This window comes from Alligator mississippiensis, chromosome 4 (assembly GCF_030867095.1).
Source record: "Alligator mississippiensis isolate rAllMis1 chromosome 4, rAllMis1, whole genome shotgun sequence".
NCBI lineage: Eukaryota > Metazoa > Chordata > Crocodylia > Alligatoridae > Alligator > Alligator mississippiensis.
In genome coordinates, this window is record NC_081827.1 from 16,762,828 (window position 1) to 16,785,678 (window position 22,851).

General features: G+C 42.8%; 1 long non-coding RNA gene across 2 annotated transcripts in view; it reads left to right on the forward strand.

Annotated features, from left to right (window-relative positions):
* LOC109283166 (uncharacterized) overlaps positions 1-22,851 on the forward strand; it is a 197,242-nt gene that overhangs the window by 158,825 nt on the left and 15,566 nt on the right. Inside the window, exon 3 of one of the 2 annotated variants that reach the window (XR_002090247.2) lies at positions 16,897-17,017. This is a non-coding gene — a long non-coding RNA (uncharacterized LOC109283166). Of the gene's footprint in view, positions 1-16,896; positions 17,018-20,487; positions 20,735-22,851 lie in introns of those variants that run through there. The other variant, XR_009461497.1, reaches the window with a different exon arrangement.

A 22,851-nucleotide genomic window follows, 5' to 3' on the forward strand; every position in this document is an offset into this window, starting at 1 on the left:
CTTAAATCATCTGGAAAACAAAAAGGAGTTGGACAAAAAATTGGAAAAAAACACTTGTTGCCAAGGATGGATATAAAAGAATAGGCTCAGCACTGTCACAACCCAAAGTTGTGATTTTTTGTTTGTGTATGTGCTTTGGCATCGCTAAATTATTTCCCGCCAAATAGTAGCTTCTTTGCAGTGTGCATCTCTTTCTTGCACCGTAGTGATACATGTTGCAAAGAAGTTCCCGCCATTTATATTAGGATCCGCGCCATGTTATTGGCTGATTCCTAATTTAGGCACATGTGGCGGCTAGCGATTGGCTTGCTAGCCGTACAAAAGGCGTGGGTAGTTTCCGCCCAAGCCGGAGGAGGGAGGAAGAGAGAGAGATTCTGTGTGAAGATCTCCAAGCGCTGTGGACCCTCGCGGACTCAGCGCTCCTCCCCTAAGCAGGCAAGAGAGGCAATAGAACCGAGCCTACGGAGCTTTCACTTCTCACCTCTCCCTGTCGCCGAGCGCAATCCTAGACGTATCCCTTTCCTGTAACTTCGGACCCCGTGGAGCCTAGCAAACTCCGGGGAAAACTTATCGGACCCGCGGAGCCTGAATAACTCCAGGGAAACTTTCGAACCCAACTTAACTGGACCCGCGGAGCCTAGCAAACTCCGTGGGAGCAATCGATTTGTCAGAGTCCTCCAACGAGGGTTCAAGCGGGAGCTGTGCCTGGAAACCTGTCTAGCCTACACCAATACCATCTTTGGGTGTAAGTAAACAATCTTTTCAATCAACCATTACGCCTCCGTGACTGATTCTAACTCACGTGTGCATAACCACTCCGCAGCTCTCTCCCACCCCGAGTGCCCGGGCTGCCGGCCACAGCCCGTGTGCACCAGAGATGGGTCCGGTACAACCCCAGTTCGCCCCCGGCTTGCCCATGGCGGCCAGAATGGGATCGGAATCACCGCCGCGCATGGCGACGAGGGCGGGATCGGGGCCCGGCCCGCACATGGCGATGAGGATGGGATTAAGATCGGGAGAGAATATGAGGATGGGATTGAGATCGGGAGAGAATGCGCACGTAACAACTCAAACGGAATTAAGAGAGAACACGCTGGAGTTAGAATTGGTTAGGAATTGCCCTTGGCACGATAACCAACGCCAAGTGAAAAGCTTTGAAGAATTAGAGATCCATATCGCTTACCACCAGGCGGGCGGAACAGGTGAAAGATTTGTGAGCGGCCGTTTGTTGCTAAAGGGAGAAGAGGGAATCTCCGAAGATGGAACCCCGAAAGAAAGGGAAGTGTACTTGCTCCCTGCGGCGTTTGGGTGTATAATGAGAGATAAGCGGGTCCTGTTTAGGCCCCTCGATACTGTGTCCCTTGCCAAACCCAACCCAGCGGGCGAAATTAACCCGACTTTCACCCGGGAGTGTGCCCGATGCCTATGATATGCTCGGGAGAGTGAAGAACCGGAGCCCATCGGCCCGTTCTCTCCAGGGATAGTAATGTCTAGATTACGGGGTCGCGAGCTTCTATCCGAGCTCTGTGAAGATCTGGAAACGGAGGAGTGCCCCGCGGACAAAAGAATGGCCTTGCGGTACGACAAGGGGGGAGAAGGTAGTGCAAGTATTCGTACTATAATGAATCTAATGCAGAGGAATTTAAGTTTGAGAGCCCAGCTGCAGATGGCGATCCAATCGGTCAAAAAAGCGGCGGAGACAAAAGACCCTGAAACGCCAGTCCAAGATGGCGCCGAGCAAGAGGGAGACTGCATGGAAGAACCGGAAAAGAAGGGTGGAGCTTCTAACGAACCCGCAAGAGTTTGGTCAGCGACTCCGCCCATCGATGCAGCATCATCACCGGCAACCTCGCCTAGCGACGCAGCGGTGTCTCGGCCGACCACGCCTTCCTGCTGACGAAGGAGAGAGTCAAGCGGAGGAGAGCATCCTCCCCTCCTGCCTGAAGCAGCGACAGCAGCAGTAACCCCAGCGGCAGCAGTTCAGCCTATGACAGCATCATCTCCCGAAGAAGCAGCTTGTTCTACAACAACGACTAATAGAGTTGCTACTACTTATTATGCTCGCACCAGAAGTGAATTGCAGGATTTCTGTAGAGCATCAAAGATTCAACCTGAAGAGACTCTAGCTGTATGGTTAGGACGTTTAGTCATTGAACTTGGATCCGACCTGCTGAACCAAGAAGAAGCAAGCTTCTTAGTCAGACAAGTTTCGTGGAGTAGAGGACATGTCACCGACATTGACATGATAACATGTAATACTCACTGGCCTATTCCACTGCCAGCGCTTGTTGCAGGACTGATTAGTCAAAAAGCCCATGTGTGGCATGCAGGACAGCCGGAATGTGTCAGCGCAGAGCATCGTATGCTGGCAATGATTGGTGTCTCATATTGTGCTTGGGACCTGAGAGCATGTGCGCTGGGATTGACATCGCTCCAGCGAATAAGACCATGGCCTCATCGTCACTTGCAAGATCCTGGAACCGTTCCACTAACCTCTCACAGCCTAGACAGTTGTCTCGAGATCTACGGACAAAAGAACATTGTTGTTCTTCAAATTCTGTTCAGTCCAATGGTAAACCAACCCGTGAGTAATCTTCTTTGTCAGTTGCCGAGACTGCGTATCCTGATGGAGCCAAGATTGTCTTATGATCGGGACTGTCAACACCTGACTAGGCCTCAAGGCACCAGACGACGTGGATCCGATCTTCCACCACTGCTACCGAGAACCCTAGAGGAGCGATACATGTTTGGATTTCTCCTACAGCGTTCCGGACTTAACAAGCGGCAGCTTTGGATTTTAGGGGATGCAGGCCAATGGCAGTTAGCTTATGAGCTAGGTTTCCATTATTTAGAGGAGCCAGATGATGAATCTTCGACGATTTCGTCTAATTAAGCCATAGGAATCATTTAAGATTGTTTAAGTTTGTTGAATCAGATCATTAATCCGTTTTGAGAGTTTTCTGTTTACAGATCCGGAATTCAGAGCGTGTGACGAGAGGAAGCCCTAAGAGGGATGACACCACCGGAAGGAGTGAGGGCCTGACGTACCACTTCATCACAACGCCCACTGAAGCCCTGATCATGCAGTTTTTGTCATGAATCAGATTATGTGTTTATGTTGGTTATTATTTCTTGATTGTTATGTAACTTGATCCCAGGACAGCGAATTTTATGTTTGTGTATTTGTTTGATGGCTTGTTTACTCGTTGGACGATCATGACAAATTTTAGCTTGCTTGGAAGAGTATGGCATAATTTAGCTATGCTCTCAGCAAGGGGGGATGTCACAACCCAAAGTTGTGATTTTTTGTTTGTGTGTGTGCTTCGGCATCGCTAAATTATTTCCCGCTAAATTGTGGCTTCTTTGCAGCGTGCATCTCTTTCTTGCACCGTAGTGATACATGTTGCAAAGAAGTTCCCGCCATTTGTATTAGGATCCGCGCCATGTTATTGGCCGATTCCTAATTTAGGCACACGTGGCGGCTAGCGATTGGCTTGCTAGCCGTACAAAAGGCGTGGGTAGTTTCCGCCCAAGCTGGAGGAGGGAGGAAGAGAGAGAGATTCTGTGTGAAGATCTCCAAGCACTGCGGACCCTCACGGACCTGGCGTGCCTCCCCCAAGCAGGCAAGAGAGGCAATAGAACCGAGCCTACGGAGCTTTCGCTTCTCGCCTCTCCCCGTCGCCAAGCACAATCCTAGACGTATCCTTTTCCTGTAATTTCGGACCCCGTGGAGCCTAGCAAACTCCGGGGAAAACTTATCGGACCCGCGGAGCCTGAATAACTCCGGGGAAGCTTTCAAACCCAACTTAACTGGACCCACGGAGCCTAGCAAACTCCGTGGGAGTAATCGATTTGTCAGAGTCCTCCAACGAGGGTTCAAGCGGGAGCTGTGCCTGGAAACCTGTCCAGCCTACACCAATACCATCTTTGGGTGTAAATAAACAATCTTTTCAATCAACCATTATGCCTCCATAACTAATTCTAACTCACGTGCACAAAACCACCCCGCGGTTCTCTCCCACCCCGTGTGCCCAGGCTGCCGGCCACAGCCGGTGTGCACCAGAGACAGGTCCGGTTCGCCCCCGGCTTGCCCATGGCGGCCAGAATGGGATCGGAATCACCGCCGCGCATGGCGACGAGGGCGGGATTGGGGCTCGGCCCGCACAAGCACATAGGGGAAAAAACAGAAAAGCTAAAATGCAAAACCATTAAAAAGGGACATGAATGGTTATTTAGAAAAATTGCATAAACTCATTACGCTTTTGCAGGTATCAAATTCAGGTGCGAAGAACATAAACTCACCATTTTTAAAGTGCATGAAGGGCACACATGTGTAGGCGTGTACCCTTAATGCACCTTAAATTGGTATGTGTAGATGCACTTACATGTAGACACATGTAGCTGGATCATACACTAAGCATCAGACATCAAAGTACTGTCTCGTTGTGTATATTAGCATGCATTTCAAGTGTAAGGCCCAGGAGCCTATTACACAGATCTGCTCAGTGGTGGAGTCCTTAACTGGGATTGCATGCCCACTCCATTTTAAGGAAGATTTAGACAAATTAGAGAGAGTCCTGAGGAGACAAGTGAGAATGATAAGAGGTTTAGAAACATGATATATAGGATGAAAAAACTGAGTTTATTTAGTGTAGAAAACAGAGTAGCAAGGCAGACCACGATTGCAATTTTATAATATGTAAAGCGTTATTACAGAAAGGTTGATGATCATTTGTTGTCCCCTGTGGGGCAGGACAAGAAGAATAAAAGGTAGGTTAAAAATTTGGAAGAACTTGCTAAGTGGAGAGTAGTGAATCCCTGGAACAGGCTTGCTAAGGAATTTGGGGGATTTCTTTTAGAGGAGGTGTTTAAGAACAGGGTAGACAAGCATCTCTTTCAGGGTCAGGAGCATTTATCCTGCCTCAGTGGAGAAGATAGACATGATGCTTTTCTATGTTTCCTTCAAACTTCACATTTTTTAATGCAATGCTTATTATTATTATTATTAGGTTTATTCAGTTACTTATTAATACCAACATTTTTCAGAAGTGTCTAGCGAGTTGTGCGTCTCATTATTCAGTGGTTAAATCTAACCCACAGTGAAGTCATTAGGAAATTAGTACTGGTTTTGCTCTTGTAGGATCACCTTACACATATATTCTAATTGTGCCAGATGCTGGGTACCTCTGGACCTTGAAGAAGCACTCAGCCACTTGCAGGATCAAATGTCTCATCCCCATTACTGACCCCCCAAGCACTTAAAAAAACCATGTGTCAGACCCCAAAGCATTTCAAACCCTGGAGCTGGGTAAAAAATTATGGAAACTTGTGAAAAAAGTACATTTTAGATTCTTTTTATTTGCCTTATGATGGCTGAGCCTTTATGGTTTATATTTTCAAACCTTACTCCATAACCATCAGGGCTTTAAAAAAGAAATAATAAAATAAAAAATTACAGCTGGCATTCTTCTATAGCCATCTGTCACCAAGAGCCTGTGGCTTTAGGGAATAAAAACAAATTTCCTTCAACCCATGATACAGTTACAAATGTATGCAAAACTGCTCGCAAATTTTTAAAAAACTGCATTCATTTTCAATGGTTCTCTTGCTCATTTTGTTACTCACCAAGCTCTACAGTGTTCATGTTCCAGGCATTTCACTTGATTTCATTTATTGAGCTACAGACCATTTCTAGATATTTTCCTAGCTCTGATGTTAAAAGCCTGAAAGAAACACTCAGCTATATCACATTACAGATAATACCAACATTAGCACCAATGGAATGTGTCCAATAATATATGAAGTCACCAATATTCAGATCCTTTCACTTTGTGGTCCTTGGCTGGTGTAGATTGGCACGGTTTCAAGAAAGCTGAATTTGCCTATCCTTGCTCGCAGCTGAGGATTTGCCCTTATGAGCTTGATACTAAGCTTTGATTGATACTGGGTATGATTTAAAAGCATTGGGCTTGCACTGGGCTTGTGAAACAATTTTAGATCAGATCTCAGACATCTTTCCCACAGCTCCCAAAGCCTTGTTTTCAGTTAATGGCATACAATAAATATTTTCTGAAATATGGAACAATGTTGTGGCTTTTATTAAGGGACATTTTAAAAATGCACAGCTTTACAGCAGTCCTTAAAGGATTTAACATTGTTTCTCTTTGATGAATAAGAAACGTTGATCACAAACCTGAAATGTATGATTGTAAAGTTTCAAACAGTAATAAAACACCTTTTTGGCAAACACCTGCTTTGCAAAGAAATGAGCCCTGGAGTTTGTTTGCTATAGAAAGCTAGATGCGGGCACGCTGCTTTAGTCACCGTTTGTAACTCCCCAAATTAAAAGTTTAAAAATATTTAATATATATTTTGGAACAGAAACAAAGTTGACCTTGCATTTCCATGCAACCAGATGGCTTTAAAGGGGCATACATTTTTAAAAATATATTATTACGTGGGGAAAATATAAAGAAATCCCTGCACACGATAAAGCAAATGCAATTTGTTTATTCTGACAACATGACGATACGTTCAGAAAAAGAGCACAGCAATTTCCATCTTTGTGGGGGATACAAAAGTATAGTAGTCTATGTGCTATCGTATCTTTGTTTAAGGTGAGTAAGGATATTATTTAAAAAAATAATAATTAAAGGTAAAATTGCTTGGACCATAAATTGTAAGACCGGACAGGAATATCTAGAATTCTTCTGACAGTTGGTAAAAATAAAAACGTTAGCTTTATTCTTCCTTCCTTAAATAAGGAAAAGTAAAGGACACTCTTAAGGGCTAAGTCCTGCTAATTGGGAGCAGGATCTAATGAAGGTAAAAACACAAATGGTGGAAGTCTGAAAATCACCAGCAGAGAGAGGAGCTCCAGCACACGGCTTGGAAGTCACCGAATGTTACGCGGATGTGAACTTGGAGAGACAAGGCAGTGAATGAAACAGGATGCTGTCACTATGAAGCTTTATAATAGGCTGTTCCTAACACAAAGAGGTCATAGCTTACTTGTCTTTTTCATTAAAACTTCTCTTTTATAACCTTCACTTAATTAGCAAGGTGATCCTGGTTCCCTGGCAACCAAACACAATCATTATCATCATCACCGGTGTTGCTTTTGTTAATCATTGATCATATTCCAATCTTAATAAAAATTAAATTTAAAACATCTTAAGAAAGGCTCAGAGGTTCAGTGAATAGTTTTTTAACCAAAGTGGATCACCATGGTAATTCACTCATCAATATGAGGCAAATGGATGTGTTAAGAAATCATGGGGGAAAATGTATATGTTGACCTAAATGAATTCTAATTTATGCACAAATGTGCTAACCTTAAACAGATTTTAGGTCTGAGTTATAGTGCTATGTTCTGTTAGAGAAGCCTTCATTTAAAATCATTATGAATCCAGGTGGCTTTCACTAGACCAAGACCAACACGCGATGTTTTTCTTTTAAAGTAATTGACTACGCAGCATTTTTCAATCTCCTTTTCCATGCTTCTCTTTGCTTTATGCAGAACCAAATGTATGGGTTGTCTATGTTGCAGTACCATCCAGAGACTGTTAATGAGTATCATGTATGTTTTGCTAATTTGCAAGACAGTACTCAGTAAATGCAAACTTATTATGGTTTCGAGGCCTTTCAGATTTAGATTATTGCAGCTATGCAGGTCAGAAGCTGCCTTAACAGGAAATTATCCTTGTTTCTGTGCATTTTTAGGGACCTATTCAATTCGTGATTGTGCAGGTTTCATGGAAATTGCAGAATTGGTTATTGTCTGTGAAATTAGGCAATGTCTGCAAAATCCATGAAAATGCTTCACTAAAAAGAAATGCTGGCTCCCCAGTGGACACACCACTGGGGAGAAGGGTGCTGGTCCAAAGGGGAGGATTTCACTGCTGCTTCTTTTGTAGGACAAAAATGGTGTCCATATCTTTATCATTGTGCACTTTGGGCATTTTTAAACATGGAAGCGCCATAGCACTGGGCGCTTTGAAAAGTGCCTGGCGCTGCAACACTTACAGTTGTATAAGCAGCAAAATGCACGTCAGCACTGAGAAAATGGCAGTGGCACGCTTTTGAACTAAAATACCTTGGAGGTGCTTTAGTTCAAAAGTGTACCACCACCATGTTCTGCACACTGGCACACATTTCACCGCTTATACAACTGCACTCAGCACAGCGCAGCTTGCCTCAGCTCAGTGGTGGACCTCTGGCACATCACAGGGAAAAAGTATGTGTATAAATGCCCTTAGGTGCTTTTGTTGATTTGGGAGCTCTTGGCCGTCAGAGACATTAGCATGGATCACTACTTGGAGGTGGCTCTCATCAATCCCCATCTCACTGCTGATTAGCTGAGAGAACTGTCTGTTATGTAGTCCTGCCCTTCTCTGCCAATCAGCAACAAGAGGTGGGGCCAAATATTGGACTATCCTCTCAGCCAATCAGTGGCAAGGGGTGTGGCTGCGTGGTGGACAGCCCTCTCAACCAATCAGCGATGTGAGGTGGAGCCATCAGGACCCCTCAGCTAATCAGAGTGGGGGAGCTCCGTCACGATAAGCCTGCAAAAATGGCAACTAGCCGCATGATCTGCCTGTGAAATCAGCCACCTGCCTCCTTAATTTGGGTAGGTTCCTACCCATTTTTCAACCCCATTCACTAAACTGCTGCTGCAAGCCCCCGCCTGATAGGAAGAAACAACAGTATCACATATATCAGTTTCATAGAAAATGCTGTTGAATATATATTTTTTTACATTTTCAGCAGAAAATGTTAATTGTTTTCTCTTGTTTTCCCCAGGCATTCTTCGTAATTTTTTTCAGCTTTGAGCAAAAAAAGTCAAATAGTTGGTAATTTTTAAGACTCTTCTCTTCCCTTCCCCCTGTTCCCTGCCCACTTCAAAAAGAAAGGACTTAGCGTGTGTGTAAATGAAACTGGGGCCCTAAATTGAAGGGCCCTTAAAACCCCCATGTCATGCACACACCCTTGCACTTACCTGCCTCCCTGGCAGCAGGGATGGGATGGCGAGCTGCCAGCAGGTGGAGCGGTCTCTGGGCTGTGGGAGGGGGGTTGGTGCTTCCCTCCACAGCAGCGACAGCCCCCACCACAGATGACACCCGCCCGCAGGCACCCAGCTCGGGTGATCTCGGGGGGCACAGCAGCTGTAGAGGGAAGCACCGGGCTCCTGCACAGCTCAGGCAGGCAGGCAGGCTCTGGGGGCGGGGGAGAGCAGGGAAATCAGGCTCGCTGCTTTTCTTGGGTGCAGCCTGCCTTTCTGGGCTGTTGCAGGGCTTTCTGCAGAGCCACTGAGCTGCACAGAGCCCAGTGTTTCGCTCCACGGCTGTAGGGGTAGCAATCTAAAACTCCTCACAGGACTTTTAGTTTGCTGTGCCCCAAGTCATTTAAGGCACATTATGTTGCCAAATGTCCTACAGCATCTGGAATTACTGCGCAATATGCCACCAAAGCATGCAAACACTGACACCATTAAGGTGGTGCAAAAGCCTGCTTTACACACACGTCCCTCATGTCATCTACACATGGCCTTAAACATGATCAAGAAGGAAAGCCTGAGCCAAAAACTGAGTCTCTTACTAAAATAAAAGCTAAGTAAAAAATCTTCAAATATCCTAGCTTAGCATATAACAATAATTTTCAACAATAATATTATTGAAGAATGGCTTTCTGCATGAGAGACTAAGGGGAAGGGAAGAGTCTATTATGACTCTGACCCAAGTCATCTGTACTCTGCAACAATCCAAACCTAAAATCTATTGCAAAGACTGCTGGTTGCTATGTCATGCTGACATATCAGTCTGGAAATTCTACAGCAGACATGCGTTTCAAATTTATATTGTTTTGCATGCTTAAAATAAGAAGATGGTCAAAAGGTTGTTGTTAGTATCTCTGGGTCACAACAGTTTTACGTAAATTGGATATAGGTTCAATTATAAGACCAAGAGTTCAGAAAGCCACTTTGATTGGCACCTGTAAAATACTGAGGAAGGTCATACCATCCTAGACTCATTGGGTGCATCTACACATGCAATTAATGTGAAGCAATAAACTCTGTAGCAGTTTGAGCCAGAGTAAACTATTCCCAGATGCAGCATCTACATGTCCGCCAAATCTGAGCTGAGGTGGAGCAAGCCCTATCTGATAGAGGGCATGGGGGTTCTTCCCAAGCTCTGGGTGGTGGCATCAGGCAGCAACAGGACTGGTCGGGGCATGAAGGTGCTGAAAGTGCAGCGCCAGGTGGCTAGGTGGCAGGCAGGAGTCTGGCCCCCAGCTGGAGTCTGGCTGGACTGACTGGATGCAATTTATGGCTGCGGTTAGTGTCTAGTCATGCAAATAATCACAGTAAATTACCCCACTGTAAGATGATACTGTCCCTGACAGTATCATCTCCTGCCATTGCAAATTAGTTTACTGTGGCCTAATACCATCTCGTGTAAACAGTGACTCCTGGCAGATTATTAGTCTACTCTACACTAAAGCGCATGGGTAGATCTGGCCATTGATACCCTGGTCTAAATTAAAACTTTATTAGTGATTGAGTTATCTCTGAGACACCAATCAGTGAAGGAGAAGCAACAAAGATGACAGTAATAACCACAAATAGACCTACTGGAAAGTATACGCAAGTTTTTGCCTTGAGGAAACTGTGACCAGAAGGACAATTAATTTGCAAATTCATGCTTAGAATAATTTCAGACATCATGGGACTACCTGGGTAAGATGAGAAGGATTGGCCCTAATGGAAGAAGCATTATACAAAGTATTAAAACAGAAGCCATAAAAGGATGATCAACAATTAAAAAAAAAAAACCCTTAAAAATAGCTGTGGGGCTATAAGCCCCACTGGCATAAATGAGCAAAGCTCTGACTTCAGTGAAATTAATAAATAGAGACATGCTGATTTACATCAGCAGAAATCTGGCCTCAACTTGGTGTGTGCCGGCATTCCAGCCGGCTGTCTGAAGTATATCTGAGCCTATTATGTTGAAATCTTTTTGGAAATATTGTGATACAAAGATAATTCTCAAAGAGAGACTTTTGGCAAGATTTTCAATATTTCCTGGCTTTAGATAGGCCATAATACCTCAGAAACTACTTTTTTCCCCAGCCAAAGTAGTAAGTGCAGATGCATGTGAAAATGAAAATAATTAACTAAATATATGATTAAAAAAAAAAAAGTTTAGGTTCAATTTACTTCAAATTTTGATAGAAGATTCTTAACCTACTATATAAACATCACTTTTAACACACAATTTAAATAAGTTTAATATGATTTAATTTTGAAAGGGGTGATCTGATAAGATTTTCAAAAATGGTCATCTATATCATCTGAGGGCCCCTCAATGTGTACAAGTAAAGGCACAATGGGATCTAATATGCAATCCACACAATCATGCCTCTTGCCATGCCACATATACATAGCAGGGGGCATAATTGTGGGAATCTAAATCAGATCTTATCATGCCATATTGCCAGTGCAGGGTGAGCCTGATCCCAGGCTCCTCCCGCACTGACAAGAAGCAAGCTCCTGTGGCTGGGAGTCCCCTCAGCTCATGAGGCTCCAGGCTGCAGGCATATGTGGTGCCCCCTCTCCCCCAGCTAGGAGCCTGTGTCAGCTAGACTTCTACCCCCCCCCCCCCAATTCAGAGCTCCAATCAGTTTACAGGGCTCCCAGCCACAGGGGCATAAGTGGATTAATGCATGGGTCAGTGGGGACGTAGGGCATCCCAGCTTTGAGTATAGAAAAAATATTCTATTAGCATTAATATCTACCAGACCGATATTCTATACTTTTTTATTAATATCAGTTTATTCATTTTTGGCCTCATCTTCAGACTGTCTTTGGAACAAGTTATCTCAGTTCCTCTGTATTGCTCACTGCTAAGGGATACATTTCTAACTTTGTCTTTTTCACTGGTTGCTTGGGCAACTGGTGCCATCTTAGTCGAGGGGGCATACATAGGGGGTACACAGGGGTGCATGTGTACCCCCTGAGAGAGCTGGTACACCCCCTGACAGGCTGTATTCCTCACTCAGGTGATTGGCGGTGGGGGCAGGTAGCCAGGGAGTGGGAGTGCTGGATGTAGCGCCGCGGCCACTTCAGGGAGCATTGTGATGCAATTGTTCATGCCCCCCCGCCCTTGGTCGGCAAAGTTGGCTGCAGGGGGACCTCCCCCCAGTCACTGACTGGTCACTGTGGGGGACTCATGCACCCCTGTGTACCTCCTACACATCAGCACTTACTGGTTGGAAAAAGCTACTTTCTCCACATGAAATAAGATCTGGCTTATGTTGTAAAGGAACATTTGGAAAACTGGGGCAAGTATTTTTGCTAAGAACCTAAAGCAGTCAGTGTTCAGTCATACTGAAATCCAATGGGAATTACATTCCTAATTCTCTTTGGCTCGATTGGACATTTCAACCATATATTTTAAATAACCATAGTGTTCACTTGACACACAACAGATCAACACTCGGGTTCATGATACAAAATTATACACACACACACACACACACACACACACACACAAACTACACAAACACCACTATGAGTTCACATACGCATATGCAAACATGCAATTCTGTGGATGTATGTGAACACCAGGGGGTGTTTGGGGTAAGTTGGTGCTTGGGGTTAGTTGAGGTCAAGGTGCCTTTGGGGTTCCTTGGGGTCACTGGGTCTTGATGTTACTTAAGGGTAATTGAGGACCCGGGGTTGTTTGGGGTCACCTGGTGCTGGGGTGGAAGTAAGAGGGAAAAGCCTGGTGGCAAAGAGGAGACAGCCGGGAAAGAGAGGAGCAGAAAGCTGGGATATTGGGGCTGAAAGGAGGGGCAGAAAGCTGAGAGATCGGAGCTGGAAACTGAGAGGCAGAAAGCTGAGAGATTGGGACTAAAAGGAGGGGCAGAAAGCTGCAAGGTCGGTGCTGAAAACTGAGAGAAAGCTGTGAGATCAGGGCTGAAAGGAGGGGCAGAAAGCTGGGAGATCAGGGCTGGAAATAAGGCAGAAAGAACCGAGGGAGAAAGCCGGGAAATCAAGGAGGAGGGCTCGGAGGTCAACAAGACAAAAACCCAACTCAGGGTTTCAAAATAACAGTTCTATTAATCAGGCAGCACGCTATACAGTGCCATGAAATTATTGGTTTACACACACACACACACACACACACACACACACTATGGTAGCAGGAGAGGAAAGGCTTGCTGGAGGGATTGGAGTCAACGTGTGGGGGGACAGATTCCAGGTCCTTTGCTTGGGAAAGGAAGGTAGGTGTTAGCTACCTATCCTGGGCTGTGAATTGATCCTCAATGGCCAGTCAGGGTCTTCTCCAGTAAAGTGTTGTCCAGAGGGGACTGCCAGCAGGGCCTCTGGGTGGATAGGTGATGTGGTATAGTGCTGGTCCAGATGGAGAGAGGGTCCCAAAGCGATCACACTCTACCACCCCTTTTATAGGAGTGGGCTACCTGTGTCTCCTGTGGGAAGGACATCTGGGCAAGGACAGTTCTGCTCAGATGCATACGTGCATATCCAGATGTCCTCATTGTCTGATGGGACACAATAGTGGGGTTGCTGGTTTCTGTAGGATCTTTGTCTTCCAAATGTTGGGTTCCTGTAGGTTCTTTATCTTTAAAATGCTGGGTTTTGTCTCTGTTCCTGGGTGAGGTCTGTGGTTCCTGGGTGAGTCAATGCAAGGCAATGGTCCGGTTGTTGAGCTGATGGTCTGGTCGTTGATTTGATCACTCAGTAGAGGCCTGCTACCATTATGCCTCAAGCACCCTCATTCATTCCCATTCATTCAGGAACCAATTTACATGAGATTGGTTAGGCGTGAGTCACAGTTACAACATACTATACAATAGGTTATACCCAGGCAGGGGACACAAGATTGAGGCTTGACATACAAAATGGAAACTTGACATTACTTTATAGAAACAGGCCTAAATCATACAATATTAATATAAAACAATAAAAATTAATGCAAAAATTATAGGAATACAAGATAATACAATATAAAACAGTAAAAATCAATACAAACATAACAGAAAACTATTTACAATATAAAAAGGGGCTTATTACAATAATAGTATACAAGAACGTAGCTTACCTATGACTACTTATAAGGGATAGAAAGGGCAGAGAGAAAATCATAAATGGTTGGGGAAGGGGAGGGAATGTATTTTTAAGTTTTTAAAAAAAGGAAGAAAACCCTGGGGGTTTTACTACAGTAGTTATAGAAGTGAGGTTTCTGGCCCATTTCATCATGAAAGTTCTTTACACCTTAACTTGTTTTCTACTGAAAAGGAGATTTCCTATTCTTGATTCCTAAATTTTCTAATTTCTTCCCTGTGGCTTCAGTAGTTCACAGATTGAAATACCTTTCCAAAGCTCATGTTTCAACTTATAGTCTGCACAGTCTTTTAAGCATTGAAACTAATGCTTTAGTTTGGTGGTCACCAACAGACTGAAAAATCATTGTTTTATATCTCTACTTAAACCAGATAGAGAGAATGAAACGCAAGAAGGGAGTTAGTAAAACTCAGCCATTCCTCTTTAATTTTTGTAATATCTCTTGGCATTCACAAGTGATATGTTGTCATTCTACAGTTATTATATGAAAGAGTTGTAGCCCCACATATGTCATGACTCTGCAATTGGATTTGTGCATAAAGACCCTTTGTTTCTGTCTGAATCTCCCACCATTCAGTTCAGCAAGGTTTGTACGCTGGAAGGGGTTGAAAAGGATTGCAGTAGCAGGAACTTAATCTGTGTCCCTCCTGCTCTATTAATCATGTATATGATAAATATACACCATAGTTTCTCATGGCATGAACTTTTTTAACAAAAATCAACTGCTTTTTTACTGGGAAAATATGGTAATAGCAGCTTCTGTGGTACAAGCTTCTACCAAGGGAGAAAAGAATGTAGAACTGCATGAGCTGAACAGGGGGATGTCTAAGTGCTGTCTGTGGACACATTATTTTACCTATGAGAGGCTTACGCTGTAGAAGGGATGCTGCTACTGTCTCAGCAAAAGTGTCTTCCCTTACACCCAGGTCTTGGCTGCACTGAAACAGATGGGTGGCCCTGAAGTTGACTGACTCTGCTGGTGCTGCTGCTCAGGGTTAGGTCCTCAGCTGACCTGGCAGGCATTGCTGGCTTCTCACTCAGCTTAGCCTCAGAAAAGAAGAGCTAGGCAGTTTGGCTCAGCCCACAGCACCTGGCAAGTCCTGCATTTAGGGGGTTAAAAGACAGCCACAATGTTTTTCTCCCTCCTACTTGAGCTGCCTGTGCGCATCTTTGCAGCGATAAACTCTGGTGCACAATGCTCCAGACTTTATTGCTTGCTGGGCATGCTGTTTGAACATGTGCCCAGGACCACGGCATGTTGAGCTGGGTTGGAGCAGCCCTGACTGGCAGTGGGTCTTGAGGGTCAGCCTGCCAGCCAAGGGCTACTCCCACTGGGCTCAGTGCTGCAGAGGGCTGGCTGGTAGGGGTGTGTGGATATTTTTCCATATTTGATTTGGATTTGGGTTCAGCCCAAATCGGGGACAGTGACTCAATTCGTTGATTTGAATCACTGTCCCCAATTCAGTTCTGCTGAATCTAAATCTGAAGATTCAATGCTGATTCGGAGAATCTGTGATTCGGCCATAGACACAGCTTTAAATGTTTTTTCTACATATCTCGAGGTACCAGCATGGCTCATGAATGTTGTGATTCTGGGGTGGATGAAGCATCCCACAGGAGCATGGGGAGGCCCCCTGCATGCTCGGTGGCAAACCTGGAAGTGGACCAGAAGTACTTCTGGGTCTCCTGGGGAGCATACAGGGGGGCCCCCTGCATCTCCCCCAGCTTGGAGTTTGGCTGGAAAAATACCATACTTACTAGTATTTTCAAAGAGAAAGTCTTTTTTTCTTCATTCTGCCTTTTGAAGGTGATATCTTATTGGAGGGCATATTGTATGCCAAAAAATAGGAGTTGTATTTGAAATAATAGATTGCTAATCCTTTTAACCAAACTGGCAGGAAAAACTTCAGTGGGACAGTTTTCTCTCAGAAAGTGAAGTGTCATCAAAGATCAAAATGTTCCTTTGTTTCCTGAAATCGAGTCATTTTTACCAAAGTGTTTGTTCCTAAAATGGGGGGAAGCTTCAAAAATCTTGCAACTTCACTTTGAACATTATCACAATGCAAAGTTTTGGTTTTTCCTTTTGAAATTACTTTTTGTTTTGCCTTAATTTGTAGTCAAAACCAGAATGAAAACATTTTTAAAATCTTCAGATTCCAACAAAACAGTATTGCCATTTTTTACCTGGGTCTACTTCTAGTATGGTTTATTATTATGTACCACTACTATCTATCTATAGCTTCAGATAGTTGCAACTAATATCTTCAGATTTTCTGCCATAACCATTGATTTATTTTGGTTATACCTGGAGGGAAATCTTAGATCACACTGGGTTATCACTGGTTTTCCTGGGAGACCTGCATTTAAAGTTGGCTGTAAAAAATGCAAGGAAACAGGTTTGTATATTTTTATCACAAGCACATGCTGATTTTGACATAATTTCAACACGGAGAAGTAGAAACAGATTATTTCAGCATTATTAGGAAATGTTTAATATTTTCAATATTTAATTTTGACCTTATAATTTGGATTTTTTTCTTATATTTATATTGAAATATTAACTCTCATAGCATAATCATGGGGTTTTTTGTTGAACATTATGTGGAGTATAACACATTGAATATTTATAGTAATGCCTTACCATTCTTGTTATAAAACCCTTCAACGATCCCAAACATTGGGGCTTGTTTGCACAAAATTTTTGTTCTCTGGGAAATTTTGAAATTTTGGCTATTTTTGTTCTGTTTTAGAACACATTTGAAATCCAGTTTCCGACCACTCTATTTCCCATGCTTTAGAAGATTGCTGAGCTCATCAATAGATTGCACAGTACAACAAAGGCTGAAGTTGACAAAAGCCCTGATTAAGCAGGTTCGTTGAAATATGTATAACTTTAATTATATATTCTCATTGACGTCAGTGGAATTATCCACATAGCTAATGTTACATGTGTTCTCATGTTGCTTGCTAATTCAGGGCCACCATTGTAAAAGGCAACGTGGTCTCAAGAACTAAACTATATCTGTTCTAATCCCAGCTTTACTATAGTGACACTTAGTGATTTTGAGATAGGCACTTGCTGCATTTCAGTAGCCCTTTCTCACAAGTTGCACATTTATAAATATTCTCAGTAGACTCAGCCAATTTGGGGGGGGGGGGCATTGTTTTTTTTTTCCTTTGTTCAGGGTAAGAGGTCTTTTTCAGGCCTGACCAGAAAAGTAAGTTCAATCACAGTTTTACTGATGCTGTTGTTCCTTATTTGATTACATTAAGTGCACTGATGTTAAGAATGTGGAAGTTTTAAAAGCTCATAGAAACTCTTACAAATTCTGCATTTAGTTTTCCTTGTGGTCTTATGATTTTTATTTATTAACTGAAAATTAAGTTATCAAACAAAAAGAACCATGTTTTTTTTCAACCAACATCTTGCAGAAGAAAGTAATTTTCTCTGTCATCTCTGATGCCAAATACTAATACATATATCCACATATATGCACACATACATATATAGCTTTTATGTTTCCAATTGAAATCTGCTAATCTATGATTCTCATGTGCATTATATCAGAAAGAACATTGTTCAATGATGATTTAATGTTGTGTTTTTTTTTGCCTGGGTGGCACATGGTCCCAGAGGTAAGAGAGAAATTTGATTTAAAAAATACATAGAAGATTCAGGGCGGGTCATTAGCCAAGACTTTTAAATAAAAAATGTTATTCAGATTGGATCAATATTACTAACAACATATGTTTAAATGGAATACAAAGAACATATGTGTGCTTTTGCTTGTGCTAAATCTGTGGACCATGGTAAAGTGACCAGATGTCCCAAGTTCAGTTAAGGAATCAAGTTTTGAATGAAACATTTTAATGTCCTGTAGATTTTTGCCATGACAGAGAATCTCAGTTATAATGACTTGAAATTGTATCAAGTATATTATAGGGAATGACAGTTCCTAATATCACATTTCTCCAAATTTGAGAAAGCAAATAGCATTCCTAACATATATTTCCCATTCCAGCAGATGGTAAAAGGGGGAGAGATTAACAGGACAAGGAAAGGAAGAGAGATTGTGTATGCCATTTGTTTTAATTGCCCACCATACCATCAGGAATATTGTTGAAACTTTAAAAGTCCAGGAATAGATTGAGCATAATGATAACTTCAACATAACTAATTACTTAATAGGAAAGTAATTAGATAAATTAGATTAGACTAGACCAGACTTGATTAGATTAGTTTTGAATTATGAATTAAATTAAGCTGGACCATTAAAAAAAAAAAAAGTGGATGGAGGAGTAATAATGTAAATAGCAGAACTGCTCATAAAATAGCTTTGCTTGATCCCTGCGAAATATTTTAATGAAAATAAAATCAAAGGTTTCAGTGTTTTTTTTCTTTAAAACAAATAGTATAACATAAAACGGAGGAGGTAGGAGTTTTACAACGACAGAAAAGGCCATTTTTCAAGGAATGTAAATGAATTGCATGCAAATTTCTGCTTACTTGGAACCACTCACAATTGCCCTCACATAAACCTGAGTGAACAGCTGGAACCAGACCCTTTTTATCACTGTGCCCCGTTTTTCCTGCCTTTGCTTTGCCATGTTCACTTGCTGTATTCTTTCCCACATGGGAGACTGCTGAATAATCAGGGCAGGGATTTCTGAATGCAGCAGATAACAGAATCAAATTATTATACCAGAAAAATCTGCAGTAGTTTTTTCAACAGCAACTAAATGACCTTGGAGCACAATTCCTTCATAATTGCTTGGGTGCTATTGAAAACCCCATCTCTAAATCATGTGCTTCAGTATATTAACCAAGAGCAGACACAGACAACATGGGAAATAAAGAGTGACTAGAAGTGCTTGTCCTGATGTACAGTGTTTATAAGAATTGTACAAAGATACTTTGTGCTGCTTCAGTTTCTGTTGATGTCTGTTAAAAAAAAAAAAAGACTACCAAAATCCCCCCATCACCTCCCAGAGATGATGCTATTCACAATGACCAGCTGTTGCTGCTTATTGATAAACCTCCCTGAGATTCAAGGAAAAGGCTGAATCAACCATCTCCCCTTATGGAGTTCTTTCAGCTTGCTACCATCATGGAGTTAATATATCATAAAGCTCCTCCTATTTTTGTCAGATTTAACAGCAGTGCTTTAGATGCCAAGCTTGGTGCTCATTCCCACCAAAGCTTTCTACTAAAGAGCAAGGGCCTTGAGAATTAAAGATGTTGCCTGCTCCAGCATAACACAAAAATAAAGTCAAGAACAAATGCACTTGAAAATGTTAAAATAATATTATGGCCTTAACTGTAGAAATGCGTATGTCAGTGCTTATCTCTAGTCCCCTGAGCAATCCCATTGATTTTTTGTTACAGTGTAGTATGTGTGTTTTTTGGGGAGGAGGAGGGAATACAATGAATGCATAATGCATGATTATTGATATGATTAACCTGATGCCTGGTAGCTGGAATGGCATAGACTCCTTAGCTGGAGGAATTTGGACTCTGAGTTGGATGTGTTGGGTTGTCACTGAGAGGCAGAGGAAATGATTAGGAATACCTCGGCTCTCATGATGGTTATTGAACCAAAACGATCCTCCAAAATTATAACTGTTAGCATCCATGTGTTTTGCTTTGGTTTATATTTAAAGTTACAATTTAAAGAATTCTCATGAGTTCTGAGAATGACAAGTTGTCATTGAAGGCTAGTCTCCTAGGAGAAAACTTAGAGGAATGGACCTGCATTTACTTTGTTACTGTGCATATGCTAGAGACTGTTTGGACGGCTGTGCACTCTATCAAAGTCTACTTTCAAAGCCTGTCCTGGGGGTGGGGGGGGGGGTTGTGGTTTTTTTTTTTATGTATCATCTGTAGTTAAAGGAGAAATTGGACAAACACCTGGGAAAATAAATCAAGGAGTTGCAAAAATAACAGTGTAAAATTAAATAGAAAGGAGGCTGAGCTAAATCAAAATGAAGCAATTCTTCCTCCCCCACAAAAATGTAAGTGCAGTTTGATTTTGAGGCTCCCAAAGCTCATACAATCCTCCTTCACTGCTAAATTATTTCAAGCCTTGAAACCATTCTGCTATCATTTGAACCTGTCTAAACTCCACACAGTACAGAACCTTTGGCATTTGGGTGATTTGCCATTTAGAGAGATGAACACACAAAATAATTAGCTTGTTAACTTGCTTCTGCCATGAAAAACGATATTTTCACAGTCGCCATGGAACAACAATAAAAACCAGTTTCTATCCCTGTGTACTGTTTCCCACTGCAAGCTTTATTTTGTCTTGGACTTCAATTCCTTCTGCTAAGCTAAGAATTTCTGAGTGGTGTGTGTGTGTGTGTGTGTGTGTTGAGTGGCGGGGGTACTTTTCCATTTGACTTGGAACTCATGCAAAAGGGAACCTTCGGGCATGGGCAGATCCAGGGTTTTGTAAAGGGGACTTGCAACAGCGGTGAGTGACACTGCATGAATAGCAGTACCCCCCTCTCAGCTTTCTCCTTCCTGCCAGGATGGGCAGACCATGCCACAGGAACAACAGCTGCAAACTGTGTCAGTCCCAAAATCAGGTAAGACTCCCCTGCTTCTAGGCACTCCCTTCCTTCCCCTCTGTGCTCAGCATCACCCCTCCACCCCTCCCAGTCCTTCCCTCCCCTGCCCTTCACTGCCACTGTCTCTGGCTGCCCTGGGAGTAGGGAGCTACTCCTTACCTGCCCAGATGAGCTGAGTGGAGGGCTGGACTCAGCCAGAGACAGCAGCAGAGGCTGCCAGGTTCCCTTTGACCCTGTTTCCAGGCTGTTGAGGATCATTTAGGGGGATCAGAAAGGAAGGGGAGCCCACCTGCCAGTTGCCATACCACTGACCCTGCCTGAGTCCAGCTTCCCATGCAGCCCAGCTGGAGCAGGGCAGGAGCAGCCCTGGAGCTCCCCCCTGCACCTGGGATAGCTGGAGACAGTGGGGATAGTGGAGCAATGGGCAAAGGCAGAGACAAATGGAAAGGGAAGGGAACGTGCCACTAAGCATGGGTGGATTTTTACCTGATCTGGGGACTTTAAAATGATGTGGCGTGGCCTGAAAGGAGTGTGTGACTGCTCCACTGCACCCTGTCTGGGTCTGCCCCTTCCTGCAGGAGTCTTTAGAGATGATTTTTTTTTTGTGATTGCATACTTGGTCCAGATCCCAGTTGTATTTTACTTCTTTAAACATGAATAATCCACTGAAATCAATGGGACTACACACTGAATTCAGTAGCCTGTTCACCTGAGTCAAGTTATTTCTATAAGTGGTTGGTTTCAGAATCAGGCGCTGCCTAAAATTCATTTTTCTGAAACAGTTCTAGAAGAACTGAAAAATAAATGCATGAATTTAAAATCAAAAAAGAGTATTTCATTTCCTCTTATACATGATTGTGTAATTCATTTGAATTATACTTCTGAAGCCTGGCGTGGTTTTATCTGCTCATTATTCATGAATATATTTCAAGCAACAATTTAAAATTATAAACCAGGTCACACCTCAAAAATGCCCATTGAAACCTGCGCTGAAATTTGCCAGACTTTCAAAGAATGAGACAAGTCAGACCTAACTTAAGGACTTCAGTACCGCAGTGTTGCATGTGCTTAACTAGCGTATCTAGCGGCAGCCCACTGACATTGTCCAGGGTAACTTTGAATCAACAGGATTATTCACGTACGTGAAGTTCAGCAGTGGAAAAGCTGCATGCAGCATCAGAGCTGAGATAATGTGGTCAGTTGTGTTTCCAATTTTGTATGAAATGTGCCTGTTCTTACAGAAGTTCTGCAAATTCGCAAAGTAGAAGCATTGCAAGTGTTTTCAATTTTTCACGGAATAGTCCTCAGTTAAGCTGATCACTTCTGACAAGGTGAAACAGCATGGATCATTGTGATCGAAACAAAGAAAAGCTGCTTTTCATACCTGTGACCTATAATATATATACACAAACAGGTATATATGGGGTCTGCACAATATTTATGTCTTACCCTATGTACATGAATGTACATAGGGTAAGACCTTAAGTGCTGGAGGCTGCAAGTGAGAGAGGAATAGTGTAAAGAAAACCCTGGCCATACCCTCTTCGTCCTCCCTTTCCACAGCCACTCTCTGCCACTGTGTGATGACAGATACTGGCCAAGATGGATATATGGTCTGACCCAGTAAATGGCAGTTCTTATGTTCTATGTTCTTATATATCATACTAAATATCTATCTATGTATTATATTGAGATCACGGTTCTTTATTTTTTCTTCTCTTTTATATGCATGTGCATATATATGCACCCTCACATACATATTCTTGTGCCATATGGCTATATGTGCATATGGGGTAAGATGTGTAGAACTTTTTTGTAGTAGCATGGACTTTACAGGGATATAAGCATAAAATTGGGCATTTCCATTTTTTTGGCTTACTTCCCCTTTTCTCTTAGCAGTTTTTTGGGATTTTATTTAAACATAAACTGCCTGCTAGTATCTAAACAGGAAGGAGACATTTACAAGTAAGAGGAACCCTTCAGCCAAGCCAAATAACATTTATTTTACTGAAGGGGAAAAACTCCAAAGTAGAGGGATCTGTTTTTACATTTAGAACATCTTCAAATTTCTCAAAGGGGAGCAGGAATAACTCTCCTGCAGTTTTCTCCAAACAGTACACCTTGTGTGACTACTA